The sequence below is a fragment of the Tachypleus tridentatus genome, unplaced genomic scaffold (assembly GCF_004210375.1).
Source record: "Tachypleus tridentatus isolate NWPU-2018 unplaced genomic scaffold, ASM421037v1 Hic_cluster_2, whole genome shotgun sequence".
Classification (NCBI taxonomy): Eukaryota; Metazoa; Arthropoda; class Merostomata; order Xiphosura; family Limulidae; genus Tachypleus; species Tachypleus tridentatus.
Genome location: NW_027467782.1, coordinates 66,180,565 through 66,190,079, shown reverse-complemented (window position 1 = coordinate 66,190,079; position 9,515 = coordinate 66,180,565). Strand labels below are relative to the sequence as shown.

At 34.7% G+C, this 9,515-nt stretch overlaps 1 long non-coding RNA gene across 1 annotated transcript; it reads left to right on the top strand.

Annotated features, from left to right (window-relative positions):
- Positions 1-1,164: 1,164 nt before the first annotated feature.
- Positions 1,165-3,688, top strand: LOC143243322 (uncharacterized). The gene is made up of 3 exons (XR_013024254.1): positions 1,165-1,262; positions 1,509-1,720; positions 3,543-3,688. It is a non-coding gene; the product is annotated as an uncharacterized LOC143243322 (long non-coding RNA).
- The last annotated feature ends 5,827 nt before the right edge of the window (positions 3,689-9,515 follow it).

Below are 9,515 nucleotides of genomic sequence, written 5' to 3'. Positions count from 1 at the left end.
ATTTTACTTTCTTTTATTTATTACAGAATAATATAATAATTTTATCTAAAATTTCTTTATTAAATCCATTAACTATTAATTTTCTTCTCAGTGTATCAACATTATTAATGAAATATTGTAATTTATTACAAACTTTACAATATCTGAATAACTACAAAGTTATAATATTTTTTTAATAGGGTGGGTATGGCACATTACTATATAAGGAGGGTAAATCATAAATTGGAAAATCAAAATATTTTCTTTTATCAAAAATATTTATATTGATATCCTTTTATAATTTACTTCTAAATGTTCATTTGTATGGGCTGGGTGGAAATGATTTTAATTTAAGAAAACATGTTGTTCACTATATGTCTTATTTTCAGAACTGTGAATTGAGGAGAGTGATTGGCATTATTTATAAGTGATTTTACCTTGTCATGACTGTGATATCCTGGTTGTAAAATAACTTATCTTTACTTTGTATCTCTTATTTTGTAATCAGTCATGGTGTAAGAATAAAATAAAAGAAAACATTTATAAAAATTAATTTATGAATAAAGAATAATAACTGAATATTTTACATTTAGAAATCAACATATGCTTGTCCATGGCATCAGGAAGAAGATAATTTGTGATTTTAAAGGTTGTGAAAAAACCTGTTTCACTGAAAGTTCTTTGAAGAGACACAAAGAGAATCATCATCATTACACAGATAACACAGTTGTTGTGAAACATAAAAACAGAACTGGGAAAAGAACAAATTACCCTTCATACCATCTTGTACTAAACTCAGTCATTAGTTCAAAATCATTAAAAGTGGTTTGTTATGGTAATAAGGAGGAAAATATTAATAATAGTGGAGAGCAAATAGATTCTAGATTATTTCATATTTCAGTTATGGCTGTGTCTTCATGTCAGAATGCTAGATGTCCAAGTCTTAAACTAAAAAAAGCCTGAAAGAATTTTATTTCTAGATCTTGGCAGAATGGCTGTGACATTGTGTTCTATAAATGATAAAGAAAATGGTATGTTGCAGGAAGAGAGTATAATGTTCCAGTCACAACTTCATTAACTAGTTGTGATGTCCTTGTTCCTCAGCTATAAGTCCCAGATTTTACTTCTAATGCTGCTTTCAGTTTAATACCTGGTAAGATGAATTGTGAAACACTGAAAACAAATAAAATTGCATCTATCACCTCAGACCTCTGGATATAATGTTAGCTCTTCAAATTGTGATAACAGTGAAGATGGAGTTGGTGATTCTGGAGATTCATTTAGTAAGTACATTATTTCAAATTTAGATACATGTTTAAAGTAATTTTGTTTTAAGCCCTAAATTTGCATATCATAAATATTAAAGGGAGATGCACAATTTTGTGACACGTTCATTTGAGAATAGTCTAGAGGTCTTAATTTTGCAATACGTGTTGACAAAACAAGTTTATATTTCATGCTGTATTGATTTTGTTAATTATATTTTAATTTCTTGGACAAACATCATTGTGATCATAATTATCTTTCAGGAAGTTTCAACCAACCAGCATATTCTAACATAATTAAACTGAAACTGAAATCTTGTTCATCTCTAAATCGTCTTCATAAAAAAACCATATATAGTTTATAAGAAAGGGTCTGCCAAATCCAGTGCACTCACCAAGTACAGGCCTGTTCCTGTTGATGAAAGAAAGTTTGTCTGTCCAGTGTGCCATAGGGCTTTCATACAACATAACTATTTGTGAGTATGAATAGAAATTATCAAAAGGTTTAACCTTGTCCATTTTCATCAGAATGAGGCCATCTTTAAATCATACTCTCTATCTGTAATTGATTCAGTAAAAATGATGTGTTAGAGTGTGTTTTCATTTAAGTGCTTCTTCATTCTAATTTTGTGTAATATTATCTCCTCTAGATGTTACATGTTTGTAATTAGGTTGACAGTCACCATATAAACTCTTAATATTAATTACATTTAGCTAATCTTCTTTATTACATTTGACTACTTTTGCACAAAAGGGAAAAATTAATGTTAAAACTGTGTAATAATTTCTTTTAATCTGTTACAAGTTTATAACCAAAACTGTGTAATAAAATGTAAAGAATATGACCAGAAAATGATAACCATTAAGTATCTTAAAATTAATAAATAAATTAATATTTAGAGGTTTTATTGATATTTGTTTTAAGTTGTGAAATTTCTAAGATAATAGGGTAACTTCTTTAAAATGTTCAGATACATTATATTGACACACTTTTGTGTGGTTAATTTTATTGTAATGCCAAAAAAAATCAAAAACATGATTAATGAAAGGTTATCTTAGAACATTAAAAGTTGCTTCCTTGCATGTAAGTATAAAATATGCCCATAAAAACTGCAAAATATAAAATGTGAAATCATAAACTTGCATGTATCTCCACATAGACCCAATGAACCTGCATACCAGATTTGATGAAGATCCATTTACAAGGTAAAGTAATGGTAAAAAAATGCAAATTATATACTGGAAAACTGAAAATTTATCTCTATCAACCCAATAAATCACTATCAAATATGGTGAAATTCCATCCACAAGGGATGAGGTAGTAGTTAAACGTATAAAAACTGCACTTGGAAAATTGAAAATTTGTATTCATTCCCACTTGGACCTAATGAACTTCCAGATCAGTTTTGAAGATCCTTTCACATTCTGTGAAGTAGTTATACAACAGACAGTACTGTTATATATTATTACTCTATTTTTCAAAATTTATATAGTGAATGATTCTGTAAACATCTTTGTGGATGTGTATAACATACAATTTTTTAGAAATTCATATTTATTTCCAGAAATTTAAGAATACAATATATGGTATTTTGCAAAACACATTTGTAGGTTTTTTTAGACAAAAAAACTTAACGGCAGTTTCATTTAAACTTATTAAAGTTTTATATCAATGTTTTTTAAAATTACAAATACAGATTATAAAATAATGTTGAAAAATAACGTTTGAAATTTTTTTTATTAGGATCAGGCACATGTTTAGTCATCAGAACAAGAAACCATTTCTTGTGATGCAAAAGGTTGTGAAAAACAACACAAATTTTGCATTTTTAAAGCATCACAAAGAGTGTTACCATAATATTACAAGTGTTATCCAAGATTCTGATGCTGTTTCACCTCATCCTGATGATATTTCTACCACTTCAATTGTGATTTCAGAGACAGTGGTTTAGAACAACTGTCTTCAGAATCACAACTGCAATTGAACACATTCAATCAGAACCAGTACACTTCTAAACAAATTGAAGTCCTATTAGATACTGGGAACAAATATGATAACAGACAAAGTCAGGAACAATACAACTCTCAAACCATAAACACTGCTGTTTCTCTTGTAGCACAAGATTATGGACAGAATACTCTTTGCTCACAGGACATAAATTCAAAGCGCATGTTGGAGAAAAGAGAGATTGTAGAAAATTATTGGATGTGAAAGAAACGCATCAAACAGCTTCTTTAAAGCTTCCAGATTATCAGAATCAAAGCAAAGAGAATAACTTTTCTAATTTTTCTCAACAGCAACAACCAGGAATAGTAAATAGCCAGGAAGCTCAGCAACTTTCTCTTGTTGTATCCAAGTTTCAGACTTCTCTTAGAAATGCATCTCCTACAGTTTTAACCAGCTACTTAGTCAACACTGATGTTGATACAACACCCATCACTTCAGGAGGAAGTTTATTTCAATTCTTCAAAAACAGACTGTTTTCTCTTCAGCAATTTCCAATTTACTATCTAATAGTGGCACCAACGTTTTCAAAACACACCAACTGCACTTCAAACTTCACATAGAAAAACATGCTATCCTCTAGTAAAACAGATGTTATATTCCTCCCAGACTCTTAATTTGAACTACACTAATTGGATGAAAAAATTGAACATTACGAATCATTCCATCCTCAATTTGGTCATCATCCATCTGATCAACTGACATACTTATTTACTCAGGTAAACTTACATTATTTGTGCAGTACTTTTTTTTGTTCCTTACATGTTGGTTTCTACTCTAATCTAACGTACTATTAAATTGCATTAAGTGTATACTGATATACAAATAGATTTAAAGATTTGTACTTTCTCAACTTGAATCTTACAAACAGCCATTGGCACTTTTTTTATTTTAGTCTTTATTTTCTTGTTTGTTTACTTGTTTTGTATGAATGTTTGTAGCATTATTGAAGATCTGTTTTTTCTACTTAAAATTATAATTAAAATTAATACAGTGATATATTAAACTTTTCATTCACCATCTAGATAGCAGCTATTGACATTTTAATTATATTTTTGAATTACATTGAGAAGTCTTAAATTTAATATTCACATGGTGTCAGAATTTTGTATATGTAGCTGGGATTCTTTTACAGTAGGTTTTCATGATTTGTTGGAGATAGATTCAAACAGAAAATGGACAGTACACAATCAACTTGTTTAAAGTAATCTATTCAAAACAAGACAAAAATAGGTTTCCTATTGTGTAAAGAATTATGTACATAAGTTGCATCTATAACTAAATTATTTTATAATTACTTTATAATCCAACTGACAAGATGATTTTTTTCTCTAACTCTTATCACAATAGTATCAGTGAATAGTTCACTTTTGCTACCCTCTCAGTGTGGATTCCTGTACATTGTGAGGGGACCTCCCAGGAAGGTTCTGTTCTTTCCAGTTTACCTCCTCTGGGATCTAAACATCCACCCACGTGTTTGCCATACGTGGTGACCCATAAAGGGGAGGAGAGGATCCTGGTGGTTGAGGGGTCCAATCCTAACATACCACTTTGGCCTTGAATTCCTGTAGATGGGCAACCTTGGGGTATGGCCTCCCTAGTGTCAATCGGCTGGTCCACTTGGGCTAGTTCAACTAAGTACCTGTGTTGGATGTTTTATTAGGTGTTGTAGACATTATATCTGATGCTGGTGTTTGGGTAATGTGCTCACAAAATCCTGGCATTGCTGCAGTGTCCTTATTTGACATTGCAGTAGTCTCCTCATAGGTCTCCATGATAGGTGGAATCAGTGGGTATAGACAAATTTTTTTATTATGGATCCTCCAAATAAAATCTTAAATAAAATAATGAAAAAACAGTTCATAGGTAAACGACCACGTCTTGAAGATTCTGAGCGGCAATCTTCAACATCTGTAACACTTGTATCTCATTTTCTTGTAGTACATTCTCTTTCAGACAAACTTTTAGGGCAAATGTCTCCCCTTTTCATTGAGAAGAGTCTAGAGCAGGGGTGTGCAACAGGCGGCCCGCGGGCCACAACCCGGCCCAAGCCATTTAGTGTGTGGTTGTTGTAATCTAATCATGTGGCCTGATCTGTAATCCAACGCAAATGGAATATTTTAAAAGCATCGATCCTACAGGGATTCCCAGGCTTCGACTCGACAAACTTCTAAAATTATCTTTGCTAGAGAGGAGCAGGCCGAATTCGATTGGTCGGCCTCCTTAGGGCATGAATAGGTGACGTGCACTAGCATTGTCTACGACTCAATGTCATGTCCTGAACTTCGCCTTCGCCCGCTGGCGACAATTTTCCCAACCTCTGCTGTCCGTCATTCATTATTGGTGAAAATTTTATTACCTTTTACAGTTACTACAAGAGATTGAAGGTAAATTGATTATTATTTAGCATATTGTTGTGACTTTACTGAATTTATTAAAATTTTTGCTTTCAGATGCATCTGATTCTATGTACAGTGTGACCTCGTTATTCGCGGGGTTACGTTCTTCCCTCCCGCGAATAGCGAAAACCAAATATTGGATGCAGTTTTAAAACGTATATGTATGCGATTATATACTATATGAAATGCTTCCCAAACACTAATGATACTTATACTCATTGATGCAGTAATAATGTAGCAATATTGCATACTGTTATGTATTTCACTAAATTGTACCGTGCGTTACCGGGCTGTGCTTTTGCCGTTTGCGTTGTTGGGGAAGCTGAGGCAGTCAGCCAATAGCAGTCCAATCTTGTTTGGTGAAGACGACAATTGATAAAACGGCTTGATTGAGTAAATACAACAGAAATCTCCTCGAAATTTTCAGTCTCTGTGACCTACAAAACGCAGTTCGCGCATAACCCGTGAATATGCGGGGCCGCGAATGGCGAACCGCGAATAGGCGAGGTCACACTGTATTTTGCTATTCTCAATTAATTTAAGTACCGGAAGGCTATGATCGGGATGCCAATTTAGAAACATGTGTTTCTGTCCATAAGAGGTTCCAAATAAATTCTGTTTTTTTTTCTACTTTGCTATTTTCGTGAGAATAATTTTTGTTTTGATTTCAGGGCTAGTAAAATGTCAGCAGTTAAGAAACGAAAAATTGATGATGAGGGAAGGTTATTCAACAGTGAATGGTGCACAAAATATCTTGTTGTCCCACATAATCAAGGTGTTGTCTGCCTCGTCTGTCAAACTACAATTGCAGTCATGAAAGAGTACAATATTAAGCGACATTACGCAACTAAGCACTCCTCCCAGTTTGATGAAATTGTTGGTCAGGCACGAAAGGACAAAATTGAACATTTAAAACATCCATTGAAAAGCAACAAGGTGTTTTACCACTTTCAAGAAAAATTCAGAACTGGTGACAAAACTGAGTTTTAAGCTTTGTGAATGTATGGCAGAAAAGGGAAAGCCTTTCAGTGATGGAGAATTTATTAAAAATTGTTTAACAATATTCACAGAATATGCATGTCCAGAGAAAAAAATATTTGGTGGAGCAAACTAGCCTTTCCGCTTTACTGTCTCATGGGACAAAAGATCTTTCAGAGGACATCAAAGAAACTTTGAAGAGAGATTGAATTCGGTGTGAAGCTTTCAGTCTGGCTTTGGATGAAAGCACTGATATCAATGACACATCCCAACTTGTCATTTTCATCAGAGCTACTGCAGGCTTTGATGTTTTCGAAGAGTTTTTAGATATGGCAAACCTTTCCTCCACAACCACAGGACAGGATATTTGTGAACAAGTGCTTAAGGTTGTAGAAAAGTTTGAACTGAATCCTTATAAATTATGTGGTGTTACAACAGATGGTGCTCCTTCCATGACAGGTGGGACAAATGGTTCACCAAGAAATTTCTAACTGCAATTGGAGCACAAGACGTGGTTGTAAGCCATTGCATTATTCACCAAGAGAGCTTGTGCACCAAAGTTCTGGATTTTGCAGAAGTCATGAAAATGTCGCCCAATGCGTTAAATTATATTGAACGAGGATTAAATCATCGACAATTTAAAACTTTTTTAGATGAGCTGGACAGTGAGTATTCAGATGTTTTGTACTTCTCTGCTGTCGTTGGCTTAGTAGAGCTGCTACTTTGAAGAGATTCTGGAATCTCGAGAGGAGATTAAGTTCTTCATGGAGCAAACGTCAGAATGTGGACTTCTTGAGCAATGAGAACTGGCTGAATGACTTAGCATTCCTCACAGACATTACACAGCATCTGTCTGATTTAAACTTAAAACTACAAGGGAAAAGTCAACTTGTGAATAAGTTGTTTGAGCATATTTGTGCTTTTGAGAAGAAATTGGAACTTTTCCAGGTTCAGTTGAGAAGAGCCATATTGACCCATTTTACATGTCTTGCAACCAGGAAACTGGAATTTCTTAATCTGGATTGCACCAAATATGGAACCAGTGTACAAAAGCTGCATGATGAGTTTGCAAACAGATTTGAGATTCAGACAAACTGAAATTAGATTGAAATTGTTTGCTCAACCTTTGATTTGGCAGTGGAAGACAGTCCTGATGATTGCCAAATGGAACTCATTGAACTGCAGGCTGACATGGACACTAAAGGAAATTCTCTGAAAACAGTTTGCTAGACTTTTACAAACTCTGTGTAATGCGTGAAAAGTTTCCCAATTTGTCCATCACAAAGAACCTCCCTTTTGGTAGCACCTACTGCTGTGAGCAATTTTTCTCCAAAATGAAGCTCATCAAAACCAAATGTAGAAGTCAGCTGACTGATGAACATTTGACCAGTCAGTTAAGGTAACCACTTCTGTCAAAGCTGATATTGACAAGCTCTGCAAGGACTCTAAATTTCAAGTACTAAAATGATCACTCATGCAAAATATAAAATATTATTGCTTGCATTTTGAAATTTTTTTAATTTATTGTGCATGTACACGAATAAGCTTGTTTTTTAAAGTGGCCCCAGATTGATGAAGTTGGTTATATGGCCCACCGACGAAAAATGTTGCACACCCTGGTCTAGAGGGACTTGCTGACTCTCCAAACTCAGTCAGAAAGCTTTGCTCTAGTGACAAATTGGTGGAAACATCCACATCTCAGCACAGTGAACTCCTCTTACATTCAAAGGCAATTGGGATATACCTATTGAAGTTATGCCTCATGCTACTTTGAATTTGTCATGAGGGGTTATTGTTGATTTGAATAACATCCCGAGTCAGAGATTCTGGCTGGTTTCTCCACCCAAGGAGTTTCTGCAGTGAGGCATATCTCTCATTTTAACATTTACATCACCATGTCCACCTGCCACTATTAAGGCAGGTGATTTTAATTACACACTACAGCCATACATTCCAAACCCTCTTAGATGTTTCCAGTGTCATTGGTTGGTATCCCAGCGTCTTCGTTGCAGTGGCAAGGACTCTCATTAAGTCCAATTGCAATGGCTCTCACCCATGCTACTTTTGCTCCTGCCTAAATGGTTAGAAGTAAAAAAGGTGCAGTGTTTGAAGATGATTCAAAACATTGCTTACTTATCGAGCTTATCAGAAAGTTGCTGTTCACCACTTCATATCAGACGTGTGCTGCTGCACTTCATTCTACTACTACAGTGGGACTGCAGATGGATCACTGTGTGCCTTCAAAAGAATCATTCTCAAACCAAATGAAAAGCCTTTCGACCTCCATGGTTAAAAGTTGATGAATCAATGTCAACACCCATCTCTGTCTCTAACATTCATTAGCAAACTCAAAGATCCACTTCCTTTGGTTTGGGGTACAGGCATTTCCTCAGGTACTTTTTCTCTCACCCCAAAATGCAAAATGATCATTTGTTCACGCTCTTCAGTTGCTGGAATAACAAAGACCTAACCCTTCAACCCAGGTCAGGATCCATGGAGGTCAACAGATTTCCCTCGAATAATGACAATAAAGAAAAAAAAAGACATGGTCGTAAACAAAGGACTCTCCACCCAATTCACCTACGTTAATAAAATTGGCCACCTTGATACAGTGGAAATTTTGAGGTTTATATTCTAATCTGGACAACATCAAAGCACTAATTGCTTCCTACCATCCTGTATGTCTTTTCTTATAGGAAACATTTATGAAACCTGCCAATACAGTCACCTTTTGGCAGTTTTTTTTTTATGAAATGACAGGCTGTCTGATGGATGAGTGCATGGACAGGTGACACAGTTGGTTGATCAGCATGTGCCCACTCTGTCTTTGCCACTGACACACCCTTGGAGGCTGTAGCCATCTGTGTTTCCTTGGGTTGTACCATCACT